At 38.0% G+C, this 11,007-nt stretch overlaps 1 pseudogene; it reads right to left on the reverse strand.

Moving 5' to 3' along the window:
• Positions 1-1,461: 1,461 nt before the first annotated feature.
• LOC122492420 lies at positions 1,462-1,829 on the reverse strand (annotated as a pseudogene).
• Between the last annotated feature and the right edge of the window lie 9,178 nt (positions 1,830-11,007).

Below are 11,007 nucleotides of genomic sequence, written 5' to 3' on the forward strand. Positions count from 1 at the left end.
TGTTCTTTAGCATTCTTTTTTGTACAATATTTGTTAGATTTTGATATCTGTATTCATTACAAAATATTTCAGATTTTTTTTCTAATGCTCTGGAAAAGTTTAAATTATTAACTTATCTTCTCATTAAGGTTTAGTAGACTTCTTCAATGAACCTCTTCGGGTCTGGTGTTTTTGGTAGTGGCTCTCTTCTATGGAACCAGTCCATTTAAATTCTCTATTTCATCCTGAGATAAGTTTTGGAATATTTTGTATTCCTGAAAATAAAACATTGCATAAAGGTTTTCAAATTTATTTAGATATTGCAGCAAAATGATTTTACTGAGCTTTAAATTTCCTCTGTTTCTCAGAATATTCTCCCTCTCTTTTAACATTTCTTACTTTTGCTATTGAGGTTTTCCCTCTCTCTCTCTCTCACTCTCTCACTCTCTCTGTCTCTGATGAGATTAACAATCTATCAGTTTTTTTAATAGAAGCTTATAAATAAAAGCTAAAGAAATTTTTTAAAGTAAAAACTTAAAAAAATAAAATTTACCATTGTTCTATTTTTTAATTAGTTAATTCATATTGTCATACTAATGCCACATAGCAAAGAACCACAAAATCTCCATGGCACTGTCACTCTTGAACTTCAATGTTGCCTGGGGCAGTTTCTTTCCAGGTCTTGGTGGTTGAAGACGCTCTGTGTCATGCCTTCGACTGTTTGTGCATCTCTCTTCTAGGTTTCTCTCTTCCTCCTCCAGAACCGACAGGCTACTTAATGCATGTTACTTTGAAGGCAATTGCAGACGCGCAAGATTTTTACGCTGCTGCGCGTGAGTGCTGCAAGCCTAGAATGCATCCCATCTACCGGCCCCCCATCTGCCAAAGAAATCCACATGGCAGAGCACAAAGGCAAGAGGGAGCAGACAATACAGAGAGAGTTGAAAGTGGGACCAATATTCAATCTACCAAACTTCCTCAACGTTTCTTAGGCTAATGAATTTCATTTTCTGGCCTCTAAATTTTGAATTGGGTATCTATTCATGACTCCATTTTTTTTTTACAGTAAACTTTATTTCCATTGACTTGTCACTTGACATAATTTCCAAGTATGTCTGTGCCCTAAGATGAGCCAAAGAACAGAAATCCTAAATCTCAAAAAAATTTTTTCATACTGTTCTGAGTAGGGCATTTTATCCCTTGGAACGTTACCTATAGATACAGAAAGAAGAGATAACATCAACACACAAGAATCCAACTGTGTGAAACTACAACAATATGCTTTTGGGTTATATACCACCCATCTCTTTAAGGTTGTAATGATTAACGACTGCTTTTTTTCTCCTGTAAAGTTCAAAGTTCAGTGTCATTTGTTTTGTTTTGTTTGTTTGTTTTTTAAGTAAAATATCAGAATATGTGAGAATGCTGCACTTACTTCTTTTAATACACTAAAAAGAGTGGAAGTTTTTAAATTCTTCATGACTCCAAGCTGGGACACGACTACTACTGACGGGATCTATTCAACACACTAATTCCAAGGTGAGGGACCATCAGCAAACTGGCACCCGCGACTAAACCCGCAGGCATACATTTTCCAGAGTGGTGGAATCTCATTCCCATAATGCCAGCTAAGGTGCCAGGTGTAGCTAGGAAGCCCCAAATGTTCCTCAGATCCCGAGACAGCTGATAAGCACCCAGGTCTGCCAAACCACCAAAAAGAAGCCCGGCAGTCACTGAGGGGACGCTACCTGCTTTTGCATAGCCAATGATCCCACCAGAAGCAACCGGTGATGTGGAGCCAAAGCCAATCCAGTGCAAAAAGGCACTGGTGGGATGGAGTCCTTCTGCATTGCTCTCTGTTACTCTGACCAGGCAGAATACACCAGGTATGCGTCCAACAGCTTCCCGGAAGCTCTGCACTGGTCCACAGGGGTGCAGAAGCCCCGTGACTCCATATTTTACGGAGGTAAGTGTTTTAGGATGATGAATTTGCCTAAAAACTCCATTTGAACTGCATCCCATAGATTCTGAAGTGTTTTTATTACATTTTTTTCTATATGACGCAATTTCATTTTTTATTTCCTCTTCAATCCAGACTTTAAGAAAATGTTATTACAAATTCCAGGTAAGAGGGTCTTTCTGTTGTCCAGTTTCATTGTATGGTAATTGCAGATGGTTGGACCTAAGATTCCTATTTATTTTTAATTTAGAATAGTTTAAAGATTTTCTGGTGACCCAATATATGGCCAATTTTCCCAAATATTCCAAGGCGTATTCAAAAGTAATAAAGTACAGAATTACCTTATCAATTAGCTCTACCTTATTATTTATGTTATTTCAATATTCAATATACTTAATTATTTTCATCCACCTGATCTGACATGGACCAAGAGAGGTGAATTCATGTCTCCCACTAGTGTTTTTATGTCTATTTCTGCTTTTATCACCTGTAATTTATGCTTTATGAATGTTTGGTGCACAGATATTCATAACTGTAATATGCCCATTGTGAGTTACATACTTCTGCACTATTAGGCTTTCTTTCTTAATACTGTTTGTCTGAAGTCCCTGGTTTATTTTTATTTTCTGGTTTACCCTTCTTAATTCTTTTCTTTTCAGACTTACTGAAGTACCTTGTTTTAGATGAGTCTGTGCCATAGAGCACAGAATTACGTTGTGTAATCCATCCAGGAGCTTCATTACTTTTAAAAACTAAGGTAAGCCTGGGGCACCTGGGTGGCGCAGTCGGTTAAGCGTCTGGCTTCAGCCAGGTCACAATCTTGCGGTCCGTGAGTTCGAGCCCCGCGTCAGGCTCTGGGCTGATGGCTCAGAGCCTGGAGCCTGTTTCCAATTCTGTGTATCTCTCTCTCTGCCCCTCCCCCATTCATGCTCTGTCTCTCTCTGTCCCAAAAATAAATAAACGTTAAAAAAAAATTTTTTTTTAAAAACTAAGGTAAGCCTAATTTAAAAAAAAACAACTAGGTTAAGCCTTTAAAAAATAAAATAAAATAAAATTTTTAAAAAGCTAAGCCTTTTAACAGGTGACTTATTGATATAAAAGTTATGTTTCACCTTTGTTCCATCATATTATGGATTGCATTGTATCATTTTAAAGATATTCTTTCATTATAAACTATTTCCTTTGCTTTTTGTGTATTGTTTGTCTACTATTCAAGTTCTGTGTTTTTGCCTTTAGTTGTTACCTTTATAATAATTTTATATTAGACCTTTAATCATACACTTCTTTCAACTAAATCTCCAAGTTCCCTACTATAAATAATGATTAAAAATTAGGATGTTTCTTCTTCCTTTTCCCTCTCTACCCTTGTCTCTCTCACCTGACTTTAGTTACTAATAGTATTTATTTTTAATAAATTAAATGAAACCATCAACATATCCAGTTTCTGATCTCCTTTTTCCCTCACCTATCCAATTTTTGTTAGTTATATCATTTCTACATAATGAAGACATATAACATTTATATTTCATTCTGACATCTCAATCTCCATATTTTTTTTTCTACAGGTAAATATATTCAACATTTACTCCCAGTACTTTTGACACTGCTTACCTAGTTACTTCTTAGTTGGCCTAAATTCATTGTCTAATAATTTCTTCCAGAAGGACTCAGTGGCATAATAGCCTCTGAGCTTTTGCATGGTCAGAACTGTTCACAGAAGAGACTTTATATATCAAATAAAATGTGGTTGGTTAAACAATCTTTGGCTTAAGTATCTTATTGTTTCTTGTATTGAATGTTAATAAGAAGAAATACAGGGCTAGTATTTTGTTCTAGGAATTTTTGTTTTGTTCCTGGATGCTGCTGCAGTGGTGGCTCCTTCTTCGTTTTTAGAGTCCAAGTATAAGTCCTAGAGTTGACCATACTGGATCCATTTTCCTGGTTTGCCGGTATCCATTTTTAAAATGTTAAACTTGGGGTTCCTGGGTCGCTTAGTGAGTTAAGTGTCCGACTTCGGCTCAGGTCATGATCTCATGGTTTGTGGGCTCGGGCCCAGCGTTGGCTCTGCGCTGGCAGTGTGGAGCCTTCTTGGGATTCTCTCTCTCTCCCTCTCTCCCTGTCCCTCCCCTACTTGCGCGCTCTCTCTCTGTCTCCCTCTTCCTCTCTCAAAATAAATAAATAAACTTTTTAAAAAATGTGAAACTTTGCTCACGCCCTATGATCTTAGAAAACAGCAAGTTTACAAAAATCCTCCCCCGCAACTCTTGGGTTCTAGGAAATTGCTTATGGGAAAGAACGGCCATTCCATGAATGACTTAGATATGACTCACAGATTCCTCCTTATCTACCTGTGACTGGGCAACACAGACCTCCAAAATTCCCATTCTTTGCTTCATAAATGATTAGCTGTACTGTTTTGTCCTCACTGATCAGTGATGAATAAAATACCTGCTAACTAAACTCTGGTTAATTCTCTCTCCTTCCCCCAGGTATCTGAACTTTGACCCACCTTCTGCCTAAGTCAGCACACAACCCCTCTTTAATGGCCTGCATGACAATAGAGTTCAGAGTAAAATATCCTGATTTATTGTCTGATCATAGACATTTCTGCTCCTTCGCAGAGAAACTTAAGTCTTGCTTTCATCCTAGATGCTACTTATGAAAATTTGCGTGGTTGTCATTTACATTCAAATCCTCAAACTCTCTGGAATTCGATTATGTCCCCTGGGATTAAAGACAGAAGCAGATGAAGGCTGGAGGAAGCATAGTGAAGAACTGAGGGCCCCTTTGCTGGGGTCCATCTTTATCCAGTTTCCTTGTGTACTCTCTACTCGTTCTTTGCCATTCTCCCATTTCCTGAAAACTTTATCTCCCCTCAGTGGTAAGAAAACTGAATCTGACTGATTTCTGAATTTTTTATCTCAAACCTAAAACAAGATTTTTGAAAAGCAAAACTTTTTTCTTTCTCCAGCTTTACTGCATCATCCTCCTTTCCACTAATCAATACCAATGAGGAGGCACACCATGCTTGTGTGTGAGGTAACGAAGTAGGAAGTAGGAATGATGGGGAAAAGGACAGCATAGTATCCTCTGTGGCTGTGAGTAGGGAACTGTTTTTATTCATATAATAGAAGTGTCTTGAGTCATCTGCAGTCACATCAAACAGATCTCAAGTGAGTCTAGGGAGTGGTGTCTCCCGGTGACATCCTAGAACATCTCAAGGCCAAGTTTTATAGGCAGTAAGTTGTGGAGTGAACCCATCCCAGATCTTCTACTGAAAACATCTGGCCAAATGTTTACCAGTTATTTTCTTCCTGCCATTCTTTTTTATTTTCTTCAAATACCCAAGATACAGCTTACTAGCTATTCAGTTGTCCGTTAATAACTTATTTTCAACCCAGAATTGCATAGTTCTCTTCCTTTTATGACGGAAAATGTTTATACCTCTCCAAGTCTCTGTTCCTTCATCTATAAAATGGGGATTATCATATGTCCTTCATAGGTGTCATATGTATGACCCTATCATGAGAATATGCTGAGATTGAAGATCTGATCCCATTGTGAAGATCAGAAATGACCATATTGATATCAGTTATAATTGTTTACAGTATATAGTAATTTTCATGTTATAGAAATATTTGTAGGGGCACCTCGGTGGCTCAGTTGGTTAAGCATCCAACTTCGGCTCAGGTCACGATCTCACGATTCATGAGTTCTAGCCCTGCATTGGGCTCTGTGCTGACAGCTCAGAGCCTGGAGCCTACTTCATATTCTGTATCTCCCTCTCTCTCTGCCCCTCCCCAGCTCGCTCTCTCTCTCTCTCTCTCTCTCTCTCAAAAATAAGTAAACATTTTCAAAATGTTTTTAAAAAAAGAAAAGACATATTTGTAAATGAGTCTGAAGAAACCTACAAACTACAAAGAAAAACACTGGGAATGGTAGTTTTCCTGAAGCCCCTAAGACGTTGCCCTTCCTTCCCTGGAGCCATACACACCATATTCCTGGATTCTGTCTCAAACAGGTACTCATCTAGCCTCACTTTGCAATTCAGTTATCATTATAATAATATGATTAGGCTCAGCTGGCTGAGGTAGTTAGGGCTGCGACGTCTCTATTCAGCAAAGCAATACTATCAAATGACTGATAGCTCAGTGAGCAGCAGGGGCAAGGTTAGCATCTGTACTTTAGCCCTGCCCCCTAAAGTCTAACCCTCACTGGGAAATTCCTACCTCAGAGAGGGCCTGCTTCTGCTTGTTCTGGCCCTTCTGAAAGAATGATCGGGGAGTGGAGGGGTTATTTTGTTGTGGTTTCTGTACGTTTATTTTCAGTAGGAGCTGAGGAAAGGGGAAGGGAAGCCTGGAAACCAGCATGAGGTTTCTTTCTGATCCTGGGCGAGTGGACATCCTCATACCTGCATGGCTGTTTGATGTCCATCATCGTGGCGGGTCACTGACTCATTTGGCCCAACTGGCTGACAGAGCCCCGTGTTGTCAGGGAACCCAATTCAGGACCGTCTAGTCTGGGAGCAAAACAAAACACATCTTTGAGTCAAAGGACAGAAGGAGAGCTGCAGTTACCTGCTGATTTTTTTTTTTAATAAGGTTTTTCCTGCAAGCAGGTGGAAGGATATACCTTACAGGGCTCCTGTGATTGGCTCTCAGCCAGTTGCATGCATTTTTCACAGCTGGCATCAAGATAAACTAATTTTTTTACTAAATTGACCCCTATTACTTTCATTTTCATAGCTTGCAACCAATTGATGGGATACAATTTAATATAATGCAATTAATGTTGCAGCATCCTCCATAACAAAGCATCAAAAAAATGAGATAAAATCTTGAAGTGCCCACCAGTACAGGTGGGGGAATGGATATAGGAAACATAGAAGACAACATGACCCTAAGGAAGAAAGACAGCTCTAAGAAATATAAAAAGAATTTCTGCTGCCTATGCTGAAAAAGAGGTTAGGAAAAATAAGACAACAAATGATCAATAATTACTTCACCAAGATGCTTCTAAACATTCAAGAAACCTTCGCAAAGGAGGCAACATCTACATTGGGTTTATATTCGTTTGGACCCATATATTTCTACTTAATTCAGTAGACTATAATTCCTAGCATTATTTATGTTGATGGTCAAATCGTTCCAGATTTTGGACATGAGTAGCCCCTTCCGTCTGGTCTTGGCATCCTCTTGTCAGATCTCCAACGTTCTTTGAGTAGGTGCTGACTTTCTTGAACAACCCATTTTGTACTTTTTTAGCTTAAGCACTGGAATTAAATCTTTCCTCCAGGGAGCCCTGGTACTTTTTAGTGGAGAATGATATTTGAGAGGCAATATCTGAGTACTGGCTGTGGTCACGGCTACTAGAATTTCATTGCTTTCAACCTCTCTCAGTGTTCAGAGCTGGGAAAACAACAAAAACTACAAACACACACACACACACACACACACACACACACATTTATTCCTGTGTCTACCTATTTATATATTGAAAACAACGAATTTGCCTGGTAATTCTAATTCCACTTCAACACTCCCATGTTCATTCTAGCTGTCTCCCTTCCATAATTATAACGGCAGCAGAGGAAAATCTGGCACCTAGTATCATCAATATATTTACGTATTTGCTCAGGGAACACACAATTATTTCGGAATTATTTACCCATACCACTGTGAAGATCATTCCTACTAAGTAGAGTTCAATGTTCCTTTTTTTAGAGTAAAATTTATAATCAGTAAAATATGCACATGTTAAGTGTACAATTCAATAAATTCTGGCAAATGCCTGCATCCATGAAACTCACACTGCTAGTATGACATAAAAAGTTTCACCATTGTAGAAAGGTCTCTGGTCTCTGCTGGGTAAATCCCTTGTCCCATTGGATTAGGGTTTTCTTTTCTAGAATTTCATACATATGAAATCATATAATGTTCATTCTCTTGTATCTGGCTTCATGTGCTCAGTATGAAGATTTATCCAGGTTGTAGGAGTCAAGAATTTTTCATTTTCATTGCTCAATATTATTTCATCGTATGAATATATCAAAGTTATTTACCTGCACTTTGATAGGCATTTGGGTTGTTTCTAATTTTGAATCTGAATAAAGCTGCTAGGAACATTTATCATAAAGTCTTATGTGGACACATTTTCTCATTTCTTTTGGATTAATTCCTAGGGGTGAAATTATTAGATCATAGGGAAGATATATATTCAACTTAAAAAAAAAAAACTAACCATTTTCCAAATTGATCGCACTCTATTACACTCCATCATTAACGTGTGAGAATTCACATTGCTCCATATTCTTGCCAACATTTAGTGTTGTTGTTCTTTTTAAATTTAACCACTCTGCTAATAAACATGTAGTACTTCTTTGTGATTTAATTGCATCTTCCTGCTAACTAATGATGTTGAATTTTTTCTTCATTTATTTATTGGCCTGTTCAGATCTTTTTTCTGAAGCCTCTGTTCAGATCTGTTTTCATTGAATTGTTTATCTTTTTGTTATTCGGTTATAGGATACAAGTTCTTTCTCCTGCCAGATGTATGTTTTGTAAATGATTTCTCCCAGCATACCCTCATTTTATGAAGATACTTTCATAGGTTTTCTTTCATAAACTTTGTAAGTTTAGACCCATCTCAAATTAACATTCAGCATGCTATAGAGGTTAAAGTTCATTTATTTCCATGTGGATATGAAGTTGCTCAGACACCGTTTATTGAAATCTTTCAGTGCTGTTATGAAAAATGAGTTGAGTGTGCAAGTGTGGGTGTATTTCTCGATTCTCTGTTCTGTTTTATTTAACGACCTTTTTATAAATACTCCACTATCTTTGTTTTATTTTTTTAATGTTTATTTACTTTTGAGAGACAGAGCATGAGTGGGGGAGAAGCAGAGAGAGAGAGAGAGGGAGACACAGAATCCAAAGCAGGTTCCAGGCTCTGAGCTGTCAGCACAGAGCCCAATGTGGAACTGGAACTCACAAACAGCTAGATCATGACCTGAGCTGAAGTAGGACGCTTAAACCACTGAGCTACCCAGGTGCCCCATCTCACTATCTTTAAATGTAGCTTCATAACAAATAAGTCTTGAAGTCGGGGAAGCTCTTCTGTATTATATTATTTTCCCTTCTCAGGATTGTTTTGACTATTCTAGGTTATTTGCACTTCCATATAAATTTTGGAATAGCTTATCAATTTATAAAATAAAAAACTTTGGGGATTATGATTTGGCCTGTTTTGAATCTGTACAACTTGGGGAGAATTGATATCTTGACAACATAAGTCTTTTACCTATTAACATGGTATAATTGTTTCTTTAATTTCTCCCATTAATCTTTTGTGGATTCAGTGTGGAGTTTTTTTTTATGTGTTGCTAAATTTATCCTCAAGTATTTTATGGTTTGGGTGCTATTTTATGTTTTATTTTTTAAAGATTTTTTATTTTTTATTTTATCTTTTCTATAAATTTTTTCTGTGTGTGTGGTTTTTTTTTTTTTTTGCTTATTTATTTATTTTTGAGTGAGAACACGTAAGTAGGGGAGGGGCAGAGAGAGAGAGAGAGAGGGAGACACAGAATCTGAATCAGGCTCCAGGCTCCTAGCTGTCAGCACAGAGCCCAATGGGGCTCCAACCCACAAACTGTGAGATCATGACCTGAGCCACCCAGGCACCCCAAGATTTTTTATTTTTTTGAGTAATCTCTACACCCAACACGGGGCTTGAATTTACAACCCTGAGATCAAAAGTCACACGCTCCACCAACTGAGCCCGTCAGGCATCCTAGATTTGGTGCTATTTTAAATGCGTCTTTAAATTTTTTATTTTCCAGATCTTTGTTCTTAGTATGTTAACTATGTTTACTGTGACCCTGATAAATTCACTGTTAAGGCTAGTAGATGTTTGGTATATTATTTAGGATTCACTACACGGACAACCATGTCATCTGAAAATATTGACAGTTTGAATTCTTTCTTTTAATCTCTATGTTCCCTGGCTTATTTCACTTTCTCAAACTTCTATTACAATATAGAAGAGAAGTGATGAGAGAGAATGTCCTAGCCTTGATCATTTTCTTTTTTTTTTTCTTTTTTAATTTTTTTTTCAACGTTTATTTATTTTTTTTGGGACAGAGAGAGACAGAGCATGAACGGGGGAGGGGCAGAGAGAGAGGGAGACACAGAATCGGAAACAGGCTCCAGGCTCTGAGCCATCAGCCCAGAGCCCGACACGGGGCTCGAACTCACGGACCGAGAGATCGTGACCTGGCTGAAGTCGGACGCTTAACCGACTGCGCCACCCAGGCGCCCCGCCTTGATCATTTTCTTAAAGAGACAGTATAACCTCTTAAAGACAAAAATGTGGGTGCCCCTGGGTGGATCTGTCAATTGAGCTTCTGACTTCAGCTCAGGTCATGATCTCATGGTCCGTGGGTTCGAGCCCCGTGTCGGGCTCTGTGCTGACAGCTCAGAGCCTGGAGCCGGCTTCGGATTCTGTGTCTCCCTCTCTCTGACCCTCCCCTTCTTGCACCCTTTCTCGCTCTCAAAAATAAAGAAACATTAAAAAAAATTTTTTTTTAAAGAGAAAATGTGGAACTCCTAAATTTTCCTGCAATCTTTGTACAGAACTCATGCTAGTTGCCTCTGTACTGTTCTAATATTAGTATATATGTTGCCAAAACAAGCACGTATTTCTTCTGTAAGTCTGCAGCTTCCTTGAGGGCGAAACTTATGATTGAGACATCTTTCTAATTCAGGCACCCAACATAATGCCTGAAACATGTAAGAATTCCAAAAAGCAAAAAACCAAGATTAATTTAAAAGAAAAAAGATCATTTTTAAGAGATAACTCTAATAAGAATATAAGACCTTATTTCCCAGATTTAGTTCCATGAAATACTAGTTCTGAGAGAAGACACGTGTTAATTTAAAAAAAAAAATCTTTTGAGAAATACATTGGGGGGATTCTAGATTAGATGAGGGATCAGATTTGTCTATGTAATAGAGTAGATACTTTATACGTGCATCTCATTCGTATAAAATTCAATGATATTCCCGTGTAAC

Source organism: Prionailurus bengalensis, chromosome C2 (genome assembly GCF_016509475.1).
Source record: "Prionailurus bengalensis isolate Pbe53 chromosome C2, Fcat_Pben_1.1_paternal_pri, whole genome shotgun sequence".
Taxonomy (NCBI): Eukaryota; Metazoa; Chordata; class Mammalia; order Carnivora; family Felidae; genus Prionailurus; species Prionailurus bengalensis.